The sequence below is a fragment of the Leptinotarsa decemlineata genome, unplaced genomic scaffold (genome assembly GCF_025532065.1).
Source record: "Leptinotarsa decemlineata unplaced genomic scaffold, Ldec_3_MD MMD2_tig00026316_RagTag_RagTag, whole genome shotgun sequence".
Lineage (NCBI taxonomy): Eukaryota > Metazoa > Arthropoda > Insecta > Coleoptera > Chrysomelidae > Leptinotarsa > Leptinotarsa decemlineata.
This window is the reverse complement of record NW_027412685.1, coordinates 367283-387022: the sequence shown is the minus strand read 5'-3', so window position 1 is coordinate 387022 and position 19740 is coordinate 367283.

The following is a 19740-nucleotide window of genomic DNA, read 5'->3' as shown; positions in this document are numbered from 1 at the left end:
CGAGCAATTGAAACACCAAAGAAAATAATTCATATAGTTGTCAAATATGATATCAACATCGTTGACGTGACTGGTATCGAAATTAATTTTAGCAAGTAAATATCTGAACTCGTTTCTGGAGTTCTGATCAATTTTTCTGTAAGAATATTTTTCTACATTCTTTACTGATTTGAGAACCGAGGACAAGCGACAGGTAGCGATTTGTCCGTGATGATCAGAGAGACCCGGGTCAAGATTAGTGGTTTCAATTAATTCAGGTGTATTCGACACAACATAATCAATAGCAGAGGAACTTATGTAATTTACTATTGAAAATGTTCTAGTATTTTCATTTATCAGAGACGTCATCTCGTAAGAACTGAAGAGATCTTTCAATAATTTCCAGACCAAATTATTAATAGATTTATCTATGTTTAGATCGCCACATAAGAGTACCTACGGACTTAAAGTTATGTGTTGCAATGGATAAAACCTCAGAGAGACCTCATCATTGATGGGAGGCCGATAAATGCTGATTATGCAATATTCATCATGAAAAGCAACTGCTGAGCATTCAATTACCATCTCAAGAGATAAATCATTGATGGCCATGAGTGGTCCACTAAACACTTTCAGTGCCAGGGTGGTTTTGCAAAAATGTCTCACCGGCCCAGTTCCGTTTTTTTACATTTTTATATCGAATGTAGGGGTCAATGTGTCCTGGCGAAGTTTTTTTGTCGTAGGCAGTATTTTCACACAAAAAGGTATCGGTTACTAGTGACCGCTTTGGCACCACGGGCCATGAATGCCTACTCATTAAGTAGCGGTCATCGAAGCGGTCACTAACTTATGTCGTGACTTGTTTACCAACGCCTTCATTCGGTGTTACGAGCTCGAGAAAGACGGTTGTGCTTGTCATTTTTACTTCGCAAATTTTAAAAATTGAGTGAACGATCACGGCGCTTGGTTGAACTGGCCCTAAAAAATAGGAATCAGTTACCTGATGAAGTTTTTTTGTCGTAGGCAGTATTTTTACACAAAAAGGTATCGGTCACTAGTGACCGCTTTGGCACCACGGGCCATGAATGCCTACTCATTAAGTAGCGGTCATCGAAGCGGTCACTAACTCATGTCGAGACTTGTTTAGTCTCGACATGGGTCTGAGTCAGTGAAACTGACTCAGACCAATATGAAACGTCAGATTTACTTCAAGATCCTACGTATACTGTTAGCCGTAGAGATGATAGCCTATCACCAGATGGTGATCGACCAGACGAAACTGAAAACGTTTTGGTAGGTGAAGATGGCGGGAACACCACCCATAATCCCACGCAAAACAAAGATGAGGTATTTGTTAGTCAAACAGTACATGTGCGAGATAATAATTCTGATACACAGAATTAAAGTGATAGTGAGTTCGAGAGAAACTCCCAATACGTCCGTCAGATTCCTTTGGGATCCGATTTGTGGACAGAAGTCAAACGGAATCATTTAGTTTTTCCCTATTATGAACAGTCTGGTATCAAACCAGAATACGCAGCAGTTTTGGTGCATGCTGAATTCTACGAATTTTATTCGCTGTTTATAGATTACGAGATTCTGGAAGTGATGGTGGAACAAACTAACCTCTACGCCACCCAAGAACTTACTTCAGCGGAGGATATATCACAGGCTTCGAAATTACATAACTGAACTCCTACAAATCAAAATGAAATGAGACAGTTCTTTGGACTCCTTGGATACATGAGATTGGTGAAAATGCCGAGCGTCAAAGATTATTGTAGTCAAAAGCGTCTTTTCAAAAACTCCGTCGTTTCAGAGGTTATGACTAGAAATAGGTTCCAATTACTTTTAACATTTTGGCTTTTCAGCGACAATCAGCAATGTCCTGATGGTAACAGAGTTTATACGATTGAACCCCTGCTGAAAAAGTTTCATAAAAAAACGTCAAGTAATATATGTACCCGGCAAAGTAGTATGCATTGACGAAAGTCTCATTCCGTTTCGTGGATGTTTACTTATGAAGCAGTATATCCCAAAAAAGACCCACAAATATGGTCTGAAAATGTTTAAACTTTGCTGCGATAATGGTTATACATGGAACGTGAAACTTTATGCAGGAAGAACAAAATCCTACTCCGTCAGTGCCGACAAAGTTTGTAATGGAACTTTCAGAAAAACTCTTGAACACAGGAAAGACAATGATAACAGACAATTGGTACACTAGTTTAGAATTAGCAAATCAACTTTTAGACAATAATACACATTTAGTGGAAACACTTAGGGCTAACCGTAGAGGTAATCTAAAGAGTGTAACATCAAAAAAGTTGAAGGTAGGGGAAATTATTGTAAAAGAAAATAATAGGGGCATTCGCGTCGGAAAGTGGCGAGACAAACGAGATGTCCTTTTTCTATCAACCAAACATGGCGATGAAACCGTTGAAGTTACTCGATATACTGGTACTATAGAAACACCTGCAGCCATTATGGAGTATATTCCAGGAAAGTTTTCTATCGATATATCAGATCGAATGACGAGTTATAATACAGCATTACGTAAGACAATAAAATGGTACAGGAAAATTGCAGTGGAAATACTGTTAGGTACAGCTGTTGTCAATGCACACATATTATATAGAAATATTACTGGAAAGAATATAACCATATCTGAATTTCGACAGAAAATAATAACAAGTTTACTAGAACCTACCGAAAATTCTGAAGAGAATGATAATCAACAATTTGCAACTACATCAGCAAAACGACAAAAAATGAACACTCACACTTTTGCAAAAAGAGATGGACCGGCAGTGAAAACAAGAAAATATTGCAGGGGATGTTATAATGAAAAAGTGAAATTTAATTTTGAAGAAAATAAAGTAAAAAATGTTACCACTCACTGCGCAAATTGTGAAAATGAACCCCACTATTGTTTGGAATATTTTACCACTAGTCACAAATAATTCCTTTTTTTCTTCTTCCAAAAATTTGTATTTGTTCATTACTCTTAGTGTAGAAATGTATACTCGTTTTCACTATTTATTTGTACTTATTTCAATAAAGAATACTTGAGTTTTGCGTACTTATTATATTTAGTATTGAGAAAAAACCATTATCAATTTTGAAGCGGGTAATTTTTGGAGGAGCAATTGGAATCAAAAAATTCATACGAGAGAAATGATCAGCAGTGCCATGGCGGTCATGCCTATATAGCTAAATGCGTGTTAAAGCGGTCGTCTTGTAACAGTAACAACTCGCTAAACTAAAATTGTTAATCATAGTGCTCTCAATACTGACCTTACTCATCCAGTGTTCACTGAATAATAAAAAGGAAAAGTCGCACTCACTGATCACCGATTCAAATAAATTGATCTTATTCGAGACACATTGAATATTCATACTGAAAACACTGAAAACATCATGACTGTTTGAAGCAAGATTATTTGGCACTGTCACTGCACTTCCTGAGTTGATACGGATTGATTTTGCAAGTTTTTTGGAAAGATGAAACGTCGTACCGCACATTCTCCAGGCCATATTTCCGGATCATAGATTTCCTTCACAAGGGAAACGAAATTTTGAAAGATGCTGTTGATGGGTCTTTTTTTTCCAATTTTTCACAATCTGAATCAATGTGAGGGGCAATTACCTTTAGGAAGTCTTTTAATGATTCAGCAGTTTCTTCAGAGGATAATCTGTACACATGGAGAAAACCTAGTCGAGGTACTGTTTTGATATTGCCTAATTGGTTTTTACCGATGATAACGTTTTGTTTATGTTTTTTGTAGTGGGTCGTTGAGCTTCTCGACGTATGGGAGTACTGAAGAGGCTTTCTTTCTAAATATGTATTGTTTTTGATGAGATGTATAGGTTTCTTCAAAGCATCAGAAAATGTTTTACCAACAGATGGATTGATTAAGTCTGAAGAGGAACTCTGCAATGGAATGCTTTCACCATTTATTGCTGTTGATGTATTCTGATTTTGAATGTCAGATGTCGGTCTAGTGACGGTTTGATGAGTTTGATTAATTATCAAATTATTAATTGTTTCTAGGTCATGAATTCATTTTTCCAAATATAGATTCTGGTTCGTTAGTAACTAACTCACGATTTTTGTCTTTGTTTTGAAAAATGCACTTTTGTCGATTACACTCCATATTTGGGGTTAACTCCGTACATGAATCGTAAAACACATTTTCGTCAATATTTCTACCTTCACAGTAGTTCGGACTTCCATTATCTACTATATAAAATGATTTGAAATCCCTGAAACAACTAAAAAAGAATAATTGAAAATGAATAGCTGAAAATAACAATTATATCAAGCAAAATAAACCTGAAATGAAATATTAGGTAGTGAAATAAACTACAAGTAAAAATAAAACCATTGAATAAATAAAAAACAAAATAAAAATAAAGGAATGAAAGAGAAAATTAATCATATTGTAGTGTAGAGATTCCAAGTCACGTTAGTTCACGACGTTTCGATTGTTAGTATCTACAATCGTCTTCGGGTGAGGACGATTGTAGATAGATTGTCAATCACCTTCAAACAAACGTTCAAATAACCCATTTGTTTGAATATATATGACGCGCAGATAGTGTGGTTGTCCCACTTGTTCTCACACAAACTCTGTGTGACGAAATTATTCAATCCTAGCGATCCTGATCAGGATAATGAGATAAAGTTATGAAATAATTGTATTGTCACCGATTCTTGATAAGTGTACAATGTTTAAAATAAATATGTCCCTTTGAAGTTAGTTACAATCGAGTTCAAAGGAGTCGGTTACAAAAAAAAATACGAGTGGAACGCGTTAAAAAAACTTTTTCGAAACACCTACTTCCACATGAACATTGAAATTACATGATGACGGAGAAGTACAAAGCCAAATAGCTTTTTCCCAAACACATTTCAACAGCTTTCTGAATTTGTAATAATACAAAGGTTGATTCCTTTGAAAAAATCAACTTTCAGTCACTTTCTCAAGCAAAGGAAAAAACTGTATTCTTTTACCACCCTGAATTGAAGTAATGAAGATTACGCTGAAGTATCACCTAACACCAAAAGTAGCAGATTACAGCCATTTCTGGGCCTCCCCCCACTACTATGACGTATTAATTGTTTTTTTTGTTGTTTAATAACATCAAGGCGATGTGACCTTGGAGTGTCTGGTGCATGGATCGTTCAGATTTTTTTTCATATGAGAATTTGTGTGTGTGTGTGACATAATGACTGAATTACATTTGGTTGGTGTGTGTGTGAGAATGCACGGTACAGGTTTTCATCATGTGTTTGTCTATGTACAAACATACGTCTGCATACTTCAAAGATCTTCCAAATAATGAATGTTTCATCGGTGTGAGCCCACCAAGTTAGTAGTGGTGTGACGTCACAGCAGCAACCCTTCAAGAGTAGGAGAGCGAGATGTTCACTCCACGACGTGTGGCTGAGTAATGCGTATTCTTCGGTATGCCTTCACCTCTCTCGATGCGGTGAAGGCTGTGACGTAACGCATCGCTCTAGCCTCGCTGTCGATGGTGACGCGCAGGCGGTGAGCAATTTGTTAACGTCTGCCCTCTACGAGAGCGCAACAACCACTGTCTGTTCGTATCGACATCTGTTAACGTATCCAGCTGGAATGTGGGCTTGGCTGTGACGTCAGGCACCTCTAGTGGGTAGCAACTAGCAATGTGAATCTTTCACGGTTTCATGGTGGGGGTGACTTGCGCTGTTTAACATAAAAGAAATGCTCGGCACACTATGAAATCAGTAGACGAATATATCTGCAGCAGTTAGCAATTGGTAGAGTGTTATTCAGTTCATGATAGAAGGAAGACGGTGAGTGTATTTTCCTGTTGGAAATTGTTTATATTTTCATACATATTTTCATCAGGTCTTTTTCAAAAGTAGACTCAAATAAAATCAATAATTTGATTGTACAGGAGGTTGAAATACTAGAGCAGAAGGCCTCATCATCATTGCCAATTGGTGAAATGTACATAATTTGAAATATGTCAACTTATTCTAGAAGGTAACTTTGGAAGATGTAAGCAATGATAAATTATTCAAAACATAGCTACCAGAACGTATGTCGTTGCAATTCAGTGATGACGATATAACGTGTATCAACTCATCGGGTGGTAAATATACGATGACGTATTTAGGTCATGCTTCAAGTCTGCTTCAATTATTAGCTCACACCCAACCAGCAAAGTTGTTTTATAAATCCATGGTGTTGCAACAGTTTTATTTCATTAAGAGGCCGTAGGAGCACGTGACTAAATTGTTATCTGTCAACGATATTTTCATCTCTCTTCTTGCTTCACTCTCTCTAGCCAAATTAATCAAAGACGCACGTCCCTGCTGGCGGGTAGCGGAAGTATGCAGTCGAAATAAGTGCGACAACAATGAAGTACAACATTTCTTAGTGAATGCCTACATTCGCCTGTTCATCATTTGGCAACGCTGCGCTGGTGAATTCAAAGACAAGGGTTGAAATACAACCGATATTATGATTTCATTTCTTTCTCAGTGGCGGGGCCAGAGATCGCAGTGGCAGCCGCGTTAAAAATTGAAAATATGAAAATGATGTGAAAATTTTCAAAATTATTTTAGGTTTCTCTTGTTTGCAGTTGAGTTTGTGACTCCAAAGAATGTAGCTTTGTGAAAAAAGATCAAATTTCTATTTTTTATCAGAATATGTTTGTGACATTAGTATATTTTATGCTAGCCATACTTCTAGAATAGCTATTTATTATGTAAAGAGTTACGAAAAGTTTAATTTTGTGTAACGAGCGCAAATTACAAAAAATGAAATCCTATCGTATTACATAAAAGATTTTTTAAATTCCGTTAAAATATTGTTTTCATTATTTTTTGATGATAAAGTATCGAATCTACAAATATTTGCACTAATCAAGGATGATACTCATCACATAGCTTGTCACTTTGGCGTCTTCTATACATTCAGATATATAGAGAAGACATAGAGTAATGACTGATTAGAGTTCTGAATGGAAATTTGTTCTTTTGTTGTGTGATTTCTGAATTGAAAAGTATGATAAAATCACTGAACCCAGACAAGAATTAGCGAATGATATAAAAATATAGTTATAAAAGGCACATTCGATAATCATTTGCAAAAAATAAAACATGTCATGATTGTTTACGAGAGGCGTTTCGTTTTCGATGATTTCATTAATATATTTTTTATATCATTCGGTGATTCTAAGCAAGGTTCAATCATTTTTTCTTACTTTTCAACTTGGAAATCACTCAACATAAGTACTTATTCTGATTCAACACTAGATACAGTAATTCTTTGTATTTTCTCACATTTCAAAATCACTCGAAACGAGTTGAGAGTTTCATTGAAAACAATAAAATATAACGTAGAATGAGCGAAAAGTAAAATAAATCACATTTCTATGAAACATATATTTATTGAATTTCATTAGTTCGGACTTCCATTGCCTGATAGTATATAAAATGATTTGAAATACCTGAAAAAACTAAAAAAGAAGAATTGAAAAATTAAAGAATGAAAATGAATAGCTGAAAACCAATAAAAACCACTTTAGACCCGATTTGAGACAAAATTATAAACAGATTTATAATGAAATATTGGACAGCTTTTTAATGCAAATCAAAATTAGATTTGAAGATTTACTTAAATTGAACTACTTTGATTTGTTGTTGTTTGAAAAATTTTCGTCCTATACCAAAGATTTTCCCCAAAAACTTTATAACGACTCAATAGTTCAGTATCCATTTTTCGATGTTATTCAACTGAAAAATGAATCAATCGTAATGAACAACGACCCTCAAATGCTTCAAAATTGCAAGGCTCCTTCAGATTCATTAAATTTTATGTTTAAAAATAATTTGAGAGATTGCATGCTTGAGTTATATGAACTTATATCTATAATTGTGACAATTGCCATAACATCAGCGTCAGTTGAGAGAAACTTTTCAGCATTGAAAATAATTAAATCCTTCAGTGGAAATTCCATGACTCAAAATAGATTAAGTGATATATCTCTTCTTTCAATTGAAAAAGAAGTTACAGGCAACCACCGATTTTATGACGAAGTAATTGACTACTTTGCAAATTTTAAAAATAGAAGGATTCCACTTATATTTAAAGCAAAGTAGGTATATCAAAAAGTCTGTATATATTATATACAGACTTTATATATATACTATATAATGTATATAAAAATGCATATTTTATTTATTTAAGTTAAGCACTTAACCACAGATATTACAAAATATTAGAGTTATATCTTATTTATTACAGTATGTAACACAAGCAAAGCATTTTATTTTTAGGTTTTTGTTTTTATTTTGTAATTTTTTTTTTAAGTTTTTGTTCGTTTTTTTCAAGCAAGAATGTTATGTTTGCTTCAAGTTTTTTTTTTTCCTTCCTATCGAAAATTACAAAATATACCTTTTAATTCACCTTTCACAATGCGGGACCCTCGCAGACTATATTGAACTTGAATGACCGTCGATTAAAAGTAGTTTGCGGGTGCCTGGTGAATTCACTTGAATCAAACCAGATTTAAACCTTCCTTCCTACCCCATTCTTCCTTTCCTTTCCTGACAAGACACGACTCTCACCTCCCCATTGGTTCTTGCTGGACAATAAAATTTACTTTCAGACCTGTTTTTATAAGCATAATTAGGTACTTGTGCTTATAAAATATTTGTAGCAATTTATAAGAAAACTGTTATATTAGAAGAGAAAAGTATTATTTATTGACTGAGAAGAGTTCATTTATATTGAACTAGCGGACCCGGCGAACATCGTTCCGCCTAAGAGTCAAAGAATGAGCAAATTTATGATTTTATAATTGATACAAAATTAATAAGCATTGAGTTATCAAATTTTTCAATCCTATTCCCGAAGAAGATAAAGTCAAAAATGCGAAAATCATAAAAATTGGTCCAGACATCGTCAAGTTCTGTCATTATTATTATATTATATTTCAACACTCATTATCCCATTTCCAAAGAAAACAAATCCAAAAACACAAAAATCAAAAAAGTTGGTCAAGCTATTCTAGAGTTCATTTATTATTATTATCATTATTATTTTTATTGATGAAATATAATATTTCAGTACTTATTACTCTATATTATTCTATTCTCATTGAAGACAAACCAAATAAAATAAAATTCATAAAAATTGATTCTGCTGTTCTTGAGTTACTTTATTATTATTATTATTATTTTATTGATGAAATATCAATTTTCAATACTTATTATTTTATTCCCGACGAAGACAAATCCAAAAAGACAAAAATCATAAAAATTGGTCCAGTGTTCGCGACTTCGCCATTATTATTATATCATATTTCAACACTTCCCATTCCCGAAGAAAACAAATCCAAAAACACAAAAATCAAACGGGTTGGTCCAGCTACTCTAGAGTTCATTTATTATTATTATCATTATCGTTATTTTTATTGATAAAATATCATATTTAATACTTATTATTCTATATTATCCTATTCCCAATGAAGACAATCCAATTCATAAAAATTGATTCGGCTGTTCTTGAGTTATTCTATTATTAATATTATTTTATTGATGAAATATCATTTTTCAATACTCATTATTTTATTCTCGACGAAGACAAATCCAAAAAGACAAAAATCATAAAAATTGGTCCAGCTGTTCTCGAGTTCTTTTCTTTTTATTTCACATTTACTCACCTTTTAAACTTTCCCTGAACTTCCACAAATAATTCAAAATCAAAATTAGCCAAATCGTTCCAGTCGTTCTCGAATTTTAGTGAGACCCAAGAATAGCAATAAATTTTTATATAAAACTAAACTAACACCACTTTCTATTATATATATAGATTCAACTAAGTAGATAATCAGCGAAACCATAGCTTACCATAAATAAATAATGAAATCCCTATTGACGTGAAAAATAAAAAATAGGTATATATATATATATATATATATATATATATATATATATATATATATATATATATATATATATATATATATATATATATTCAAATAAATACATGAATAAAAAAATAAATCAAATACAAAATGAAAATTAAAAATTATCTCCTCTGCGGGGAATCGAACCCCGGTCTCCCGCGTGACAGGCGGGGATACTGACCACTATACTACCGATGACCTCTAATTATTCTAAGCTACCTCTCCACCAATTTTCAGCCAAATTGATTCATCAGTTCTTGAGTTATAAATAGTGTAACTAACACCACTTTCTTTTATATATATATATATATATATATATATATATATATATATATATATATATATATATATATATATATATATATATATATATATATATATATATATAGATAACTGAAAGACAACCCTTTTTCCTTGTTTTTTAAACGGCCAGTTTTATACGTACACTTTTCGGCAATACACAATTTTTGTTTGCATTTATGCAAATATTACGTATTTTGCTTTAAATAGGTGCAGTACCCCAAAAAATGTTCGCGCCTCCAGCGGGCTTTTCTGTATGTATATAATCATAAAGACTATATAGTCATAAAGACTATATAGTTTTTATGACTATATAAACACACACAATGCACGAGCATTCACTGGTACAGATCAATTACCCTAACATCAAACTGATATTATTTGCACTCGACGGGCATTTCGCTAACAGCGATGTTGTCAAACCCTTCTCTGCTCTAATATGGGTTCAGTTTTTACTAGATGGCAGCACTTGACGGGTGAAAATTCATTGAATAAGGAAAACACGTTTTATAGATTAGTCAAACATTATTTCATATTTTATTTTGTAAAGAAGTTGACTATATTCAATCGTACAATTTCGCTATCTCAAAAATTTTGAAATTCGTCAAAGGAATAAAAAGTTAAAAACATGTTTGGGAAAATAAATGGAAAAAAATGAGTTAGCGACATTCTTCGTTACATTATCAATAACTTTCCCCTATACATATTTTTTATATAATATCTCATTTCTTCACAAAGTGTTTTCGCGATTTTCGATATGACGATGCCATTCCATAGGCCTCTTAATATCTTATAATTATTTCCAAAATGCTAATTGATTGTATTAGATGATCGGTGAACACAATAAAGTTGTAGGCAATAAAAGTGTTTTATAAATTTGTCATAGAAACGTTTATGAAATAAAATTGAAAAACCATTATAAAATAGTCAGGAAATTATCACAGAAACGTTTTGAAAACTAACTTATAAAACTTATTTTCCTATAAAAGTAAATTGTTTTGTAGCAGTTTTATAACACTTTTCTGCGAGATTTTCATGATAGTTATAAAACTATTTCAAGCTTATTTTATAACTGTTTCCTGTAGCGTTAATGAAATTATTTTATCAGAATGCTTCCAGACACTATTTTATTTTCATTACTATATTGTCACTTCAATGATAATTTACCAACTATTTTATAGTATGGTATATTCATAACAATTCAAAAACACTAATATAACTGTTATAAAATCAAATTGCTTTCGCTAATATATATTTGCTGCCACCAAGAATAAAATGCAGCAATTAAGAACAACCAGCTGACATCGATTCCTAATCACAGCTTTGAAAAAATCTTCAACATTTTATGGCGGCCATTTTTAGCATCTATTGGGGGGTATATAATAGTTTTAGATTCAGTTCGAAGTGCTTCAAATAGACGAAGAAATGACTTGGTGAACTTTCTTAAAGCTTTTTGAGTCGCCCTGTATATTGGAAATACTAAAAAACACTTCAAACAATCCTACCTGACCTAGTGCTCCAATTTTTTTCTTGCGGAAAACAAGAAAGGGTTATTATAATGGTTAAAACCCGTCGTTCAGCCTTTATAATCGATGAAACATTTTAGCCAAAACATCAAAGACAGATAATATTTATCCGAACTATATGTGAGAAATCTTTCATTCATACAAGCACTTTTGTAGAAACTTATAGCTTTAAAATTCGTCCTACTCTGCCGCAATACCATCACTCCCAGAACCAAGTGTTTCTCAACAGTTTTATAGGAGTAACATAGTAGCTAAAATACGTTGAAATGCTTGCTACTGATACCAATTTATTTAATAGAACGACGCCATTTTAAATGATAGCGATCCGGGATACTGAAATTAGATGAGTTGAAAATATGAAATGCCGCACATATAGTGATATTTACAGCTGAAAAGTACATAAATATTATAACATTATAGTATTTAGAATAAAGTGAGTTAAGTTTGCAAACAGAAAATGAATACGTCGACAGAGTGAATTTTTGTATAATTAATAATTTTACCGACAACATTTATAAATGAGTGGCGGGCTTAAATTTTGCTAATAATAGGCTATATATTTGTCAATAAAATTTCATTTGCAGTAAAAATATCCATCTTCGAAACACAAACAATGTCTTTATAAGTTTTATGAGTGCAGAAGTGAAATTTTGAAATGGCTTCAACCTTTCTATTTGTTAGTTTTTAGTTGGTGACATATCTATTATATTTTCCTAGTGTCCAATACAAAATTACTTCTTGCGTCTTCGAGAAAACATTTTAAACACTTTTTTATTTTATTGTTATCGTTTTCGGCTGTATTATATTTTATAACGCCTACTTTGAACTACTAAAACACTCTTATAAAATAGTCTCCTGAATATGTTGCAAAAGTGCAATAAGGGAAGTCTTTATAAAACTACTTTTTAAGAGTGTTAGACAAATTTTATAGTAACTGCCAAAATGTTTATAAAACTGTTTTGTAGTGTTTGTAAAAGGCCTTACAAAATATTGATACTGACTATAATGCTTTATAAAACGGTGCCAATTTCCTATTTATAGCAGTTTTATAAACACTTCGAAAACATTTCTGGAAGGCATGCAGTTTTATAATTTGTTTCTCCGAAACGTTTCCGCAACTATTATAAAATACGAAATTGCTAGTTGGGCAGTACTCATCCAAATTCCTGCTTCCATGTGAATATTTGTGGCACAGTGGCACACCAAGCTCATATTTCTCGCTGAGCTCCAAAAGTTTTCGTACCTCTTCAGCATCATAACATACACTCAAATCATAGTTTGATGAGTGAAGAGCGTCAAAACTCAAGTCGGCTTATTCCCAAGCCAACCTTGCAGAATCCAAATTGACTGCTTCCGGCCACTCTCTGGCTGAATATTGCATCCACATGTTCGTACTCTGAAAATACACAAAATGCATTCATTAAATTGGAAATTATGTTGCAAAAACAAAGCTCTCACTTGAAATTTGATCATGTTTGAAGCACGGGAGCTAATCGATATTTTACATTAATATACCATATTTCTACTATTTACAAAAATATTGAAGTTATATTCAATCTAAAATATCAAATTTGACTAATGAGCGGGTTTTGGCACCAGGATAATTCTGAGAACTTTGACCCATTTATGTAAAAATGAATTTGACTTTGGATGAATTCACTTCGTGAATCATTTCTTCCGTAAAATGTTCTGTGACACGTTTTGGAAGACATGATTTAAAAGAAGTATTATTTTCCTCGTCCTACAAAACTACTTGAAGGGATTTACCATATCGCGTGGATGGCATCGACTTTTTCTCTGCTGCATAGCCACAGTTTGTTGAATTTTTGCAGAATTGATCTTTTCGATACTAAATTTCAAATGATCCATTTCGAATATAGTGGAATTATGGTATAGAAATATAAAATATATTCACCTGGATTGCTGTGTATACGCCTGACGTAATACTCTCTGTCACTTTGTAGCACTACTTTCACTCATCTATTCGAGTACGTTGGGTTATTCAAACTAATGTGAAATGGTGATTCTCCGGTCATTCAAGGTCAGACACAAAACACTGCCTCAAAGTCACCTTGGCTACGTTGTGTCGTGTAGGTTCAAAACTTCAAGAAAGCCCCGTAACTGGCTCGAGTTCATTCAGAGTCGAAGTCGCCTTTTTGAAAATATGGAAAGTTAATGAAGGTCATTCCAAGTCAAACCCAAAACACTGCCTCAAAGTCACCTTGCCTGCGTTGTGTAACGTTGACCAAGGTCGTTCAAGGTCAAATTCGAAACAATCGTTCAAAGTCACCTTGGTTACGTTAGATCATGTGATGCAAAATTAGCTCGAATTCATTGGAAGTCAAAGTCACCTTGTCGAAAATATAGGAAAATAATGAAGCTCATTCAAGGTTGAACTCAAAATACCACCTCAAAGTCACCTTGTCTGCGTTGCCGTATGAGGTAGGTCAAGGTTGCTGAAGGTCAAACTCATAACAACTCCTCAAAGTCGCTTTCGCTACTTTGTGTGACGTAGAGTTCATTTCAAGGTTGAAAGTGATAGGGGGAAGTTCTGAAATCGGCTTAAACTAATTACTTACTGTCTATAAGTTATGATTTTTTCGGAGTGGTGCTGTAACTGCCAAATTTTTCTGATAAAAATTATTATCTCGAAAACCCACTAACACAAAATTTTAAGTTTTGATTTGGAATCCTTCTCCATATATTCCTAACGAACGCTCGTCGTGAAAGGCCCTGTATTTTGTCACACCTCGATCAGTTAATTTTACAGATAGTGCTATCGCGTAGTAATCAGTTGGGATAATTTTACATATGGATGAGTTACCTTTTTTTTCTTCATCAAATACATCTTTTTCCTTTATTCTAGTGAATATATGATCAATATGATTTACAACTATATTTTTAATAAATGCGATTTTTCACAGTCCTCGATATGAAAACGGGGTAATGCAGTTTCTATAGAGAAAATACAATTTTGTAAAAAATTTTAAAACATTTTTTGAATGAAACATCCATCATAGCAATATTCCACCTGAAGTCTCCCTTAAGCAAGAAAGCAATCTACCTAAAATTTACCTAATCACATCAATAACCCAAATTTACCTGTTTCTCCTTTGAAATGACAAATCACCTTTGTTAGATATCAGTTGGCATTTCCTATACCTGCGCAATATCTTATATATATCAACGTTAGTGAAGTGATACAGACGTAAATAGTGGAAGTGAAATCTCAGAAAATATATTTGGTAGAGAAAGTGAGACGTAAATATATCAAAAATCATGTCTGTCCATAATTCACGTGCATTTTCTAACGGAAATGTATTTCTTGAATTACCCTCCTTCATACAACATGATCCAGAACTTTGGATTCTTATGATAGAGCAGTGCTTCGATTTCTCAGGTATCAAAGAGGAAACCGAAAAATTTTGGTGTGCATTGGGTGCCATAGATTATCGATTAATTATAAAAATTCGCAAGATAGTGGTGCGGATTCCGGAGAGAAAACCCTATAGTAAACTTAAGAGGGTGATACGTCGGTTGAAGTCGTCTAAAGTCGAGAAGGAAGAACAGACCCACCTGAAAACATCCAAGTTCGTGCATTATCTGAATGGTCTTGCCGACATTGCTAAGGAAGATGTGGTACTCCGTAAACTATGGTACAGAAGAGTGCCTAGAGGTGTTCAAGATGTTTTAGACGGAAAAAGGGGCCATACCGTATATAACTTAGGGAATATAGCCAATAAGTTGGTTTATATCATAGATGATATTTGTAGAATGCCGATGGTATTGGAGATGGCATCAATTCCTCCACAATTTCTTCTGAGGCAATTTGGACAACTTCGTGAGGATATTCAAAATCTCCAGCAACGGAAACGAAACCCTGCTCACTTTGATTTTTGTTGAGCACGTTTTGGAGAGACGATGGGTATTGACGCGCGTCAAGAAAATCTGCAATTAATTGGTACTAAGTTGTATGACACGTTAAATATTTGAAAGTGGTTAGACTGAGAAAAGTGTGGAGTTTTTGAATTGTATTTGTGTGTATTTAGAGAGTTGATATGTTATTGCGATCTAATAATTTTAACATAAGTGGAACATTATTACACTACACGAATTGTTGAAAAAAACATAAGAATTTTCCAATAAAGAGAAAATGCTGACAATTTTGATCATGTTGTTTCATTATATGTCTGCACGAATAAATTGGAATTTTTAAGAAAAAAATACTTTATTCAGAGTCACAATTTTTCATTCATTATACCAATATTCTCCCTAAGTCTTCAAATTTATGGCATCCATATTAACAAGAAATAGATCGGATTAGTCCAAGTTCACAAATTAAATTGTGTCTGATGAATATATACAAATAAAATAACATACATGAATGATGATTTAAAAAACAAAATTACATTCTTGAATGTTATGAAACATCGAGTCAAAAACCGAATTTGAATCGGGTATTTCAGTGATGCATACTTCACCGCCTGTGAAAAATCACACAAAGATAAAGCAAGATATGAAGAAATATGAAAAGGTCAGTACTGTAAGTCACTAACGACAAAAAGTTCGAATTCACGAAGGAAGTAGAAGCATCCTTCGGCCAGTACTTTCTTTAATTTGCGTTTGAAGATATTTGGACTTCTGCTCTCTCTTAATTCGAGGGGCAGAAGTTTGAATAGACGAATTCCAGTAGTCACTGGAGCTTTTTTTTGCATGGAGTGACAAATTTTATTCGGTAGGATATTTCTTTTGTTTCTGGTGTCATACATGTGAATATCGCAATGCCTTCTGAAGCTGCTTAGGTTCTTGAGCACAGTGAGAATTTTATTACTTTATATGAAATAGCGGAGTACCCCAGTGCATGGTAAACTTCAAGCAGACAATCTCGTTTCAGCATATTTTGGAGTGTAGTGACCACATAAAAACATTTGTTCAGCTTGCCACAAACTACATCGACATGCGAATTCCATGATAGATTGTAGTCGAATTGTGTTCCTAAGAACTTCACCATTATAGATGGCTCAATTGACACTCCTTCAAATGAGAGCGGTAAATGCAGAGGTGTTCTATGTTTGCTACTAAACTCTATATATTCCGTCTCATTATGATTGATCATAAGTTTATTTTTGAAGAACCAGTCTTTCAGGATTATGTTGACCTTCTCAGATAGTCTTACAGATGAAGTATCTGACACAGTAATGCAAGTATCATCTGCGTACATAAGCACCCTTCCTTGAGATATGTGAATGGGAAGGTCGTTAATGAAAATGAGGAAAATTAGAGGACCGAGTACGCTTTCCTGGGGTGTACCAATATCTGTTTCAAATTCCTCCGAGATGACGTCATCAATCTTAACAATGAGCTTTCTTCGTTCGAGGAAGGACACGATCCACTCATTGATTGGGCCGCGGACACCAAGGTTATTCAATTCATCAGATATGAAAGAAATATCGACCGAGTCGAAAGCTCTAGTAGGATCAAAGAAAATTGAGGCCACAAATTCGCCAAAGTCCATTTTGTTGTTGACATATTGAACAAATTCAATCTACGGAATCCATGCTGGTAGTCACATAAAACCTGATATGTGTTGAGGAAATTTGTGATTCTATTGGACATTACATAGTTTAGAAAAAATGCTTAGTGAATCGATTGGTCTATAAATCTCAATATTACTTGGATCGCTTTTTTTGAAAATAAGAATTATAGGGAATAATTTGAGGCCAGATGGAAATTTGCCCTGCAATACGGACAGATTGATAATATGCTCGAAAGCTGGTGCAATTATATCACTTGTGTCTTTGATTACTGAAATCGGAATTTCGTCCGGACCTGTAGATTTTTTATTCGGTAATGAATTCATGACCTCAAGTATTTCGTCCTTTGTGACGGTTTCAAAGAACATTGATGCAGGATTGAATTCACCTGTGGTAAATTGTGTGGAAAACTGTTGACTAAAATGTTCATTCAATTTATCAGTTATGACTGATGATAAATATCGTCCAAACACAAGAGCCATATTTTCTGGTTCGGTTAGGACTTCGATATTAAAATTAATTTCAGATATTTTGTTAGATTTATGTTTTCCTTTGACTTTGTTTGCAATGTGCCAAAGTGTTTTCGTTTTGTTATCCGATTCACTTATGATTGCTTTATAATGCGATTTTTTTTCGAGAGAAATTTTCTTATCAATATTCCTCCTCAGTAATTTATACTTTTCTTTTACCGTTACATCATCTGTCCTCTTGCGTAACCAATCCAAATCCTTCAACCTTTCTCTCATTTGATGCAGTTCATGTGAAAATTTGATTTTTTCACTTTTCATAGAAAACATTTTTTTTTCAGTTTTTTCAGAAAACGAGCAATTGAAACACCAAAGAAAATAATTCATATAGTTGTCAAATATGATATCAACATCGTTGACGTGACTGGTATCGAAATTAATTTTAGCAAGTAAATAACTGAACTCGTTTCTGGAGTTCTGATCAATTTTTCTGTAAGAATATTTTTCTACAATCTTTACTGATTTGAGAACCGAGGACAAGCGACAGGTAGCGATTTGTCCGTGATGATCAGAGAGACCCGGATCAAGATTAGTGGTTTCAATTAATTCAGGTGTATTCGACACAACATAATCAATAGCAGAGGAATTTATGTAATTTACTATTGAAAATGTTCTAGTATTTTCATTCATCAGAGACGTCATCTCGTAAGAACTGAAGAGATCTTTCAATAATTTCCAGACCAAATTATTAATAGATTTATCTATGTTTAGATCGCCATATAAGAGTACGGACTCAAAGTTATGTGTTGCAATGGATAAAACCTCAGAGAGACCTCATCATTGATGGGAGGCCGATAAATGCTGATTATGCAATATTCATCATGAAAAGCAACTGCTGAGCATTCAATTACCATTTCAAGAGATAAATCATTGATGGCCATGAGTGGTCTACTAAACACTTTCAGTGCCAGGGTGGTTTTGCAAAAATGTCTCACCGGCCCAGTTCCGTTTTTTTACATTTTTATATCGAATGTAGGGGTCAATGTGTCCTGGCGAAGTTTTTTTGTCGTAGGCAGTATTTTTACACAAAAAGGTATCGGTCACTAGTGACCGCATTGACACCACGGGCCATGAATGCCTGCTCATTAAGTAGCGGTCATCGAAGCGGTCACTAACTCATGTCGAGACTTGTTTACCAACGCCTTCATTCGGTGTTACGAGCTCGAAAAAGACGGTTGTGCTTGTCATTTTTACTTCGCAAATTTTAAAAAATGAGTGATCGATCACGGCACTTGGTTGAACAGGCCCTAAAAAATAGGAATCAGTTTTTTGATGAAGTTAAGGATACGACATTTATGTGAATATGTGTTTATTGAAATTTATTATTATAGAGTTCAGTGAAACTGACTCGGACCCATCTGAAACGTCAGACTTACTTCAAGATCCTACGTATACTGTTAGCCGTAGAGATGATAGCCTATTACCAGATGGTGATAAATCAGACGAAACTGAAAACGTTTTGGTAGGTGAAGATGGCGGGAACACCACCCATAATCTCACGCAAACAAAGATGAGGTATTTGTTAGTCAAACAGTAAATGTGCAAAGTAATAATTCTGATACACAGAATTAAAGTGATAGTGAGTTCGAGAGAAACTCCCAATACGTCCGTCAGATTCCTTTGGGATCCGATTTGTAGACAGAAGTCAAACGGAATCATTTAGTTTTTCCCTATAATGAACAGTCTGGTATCAAACCAGAATACGCAGCAGTTTTGGTGCATGCTGAATTCTCCGAATTTTATTCGCTGTTTATAGATTTCGAGATTCTGGAAGTGATGGTGGAACAAACTAACCTCTACGCCACCCAAGAACTTACTTCAGGGGAGGATATATCACAGGCTTTAAGATTACATGACTGGACTCCTACAAATTAAAATGAAATGAGACAGTTCCTTGGACTCCTT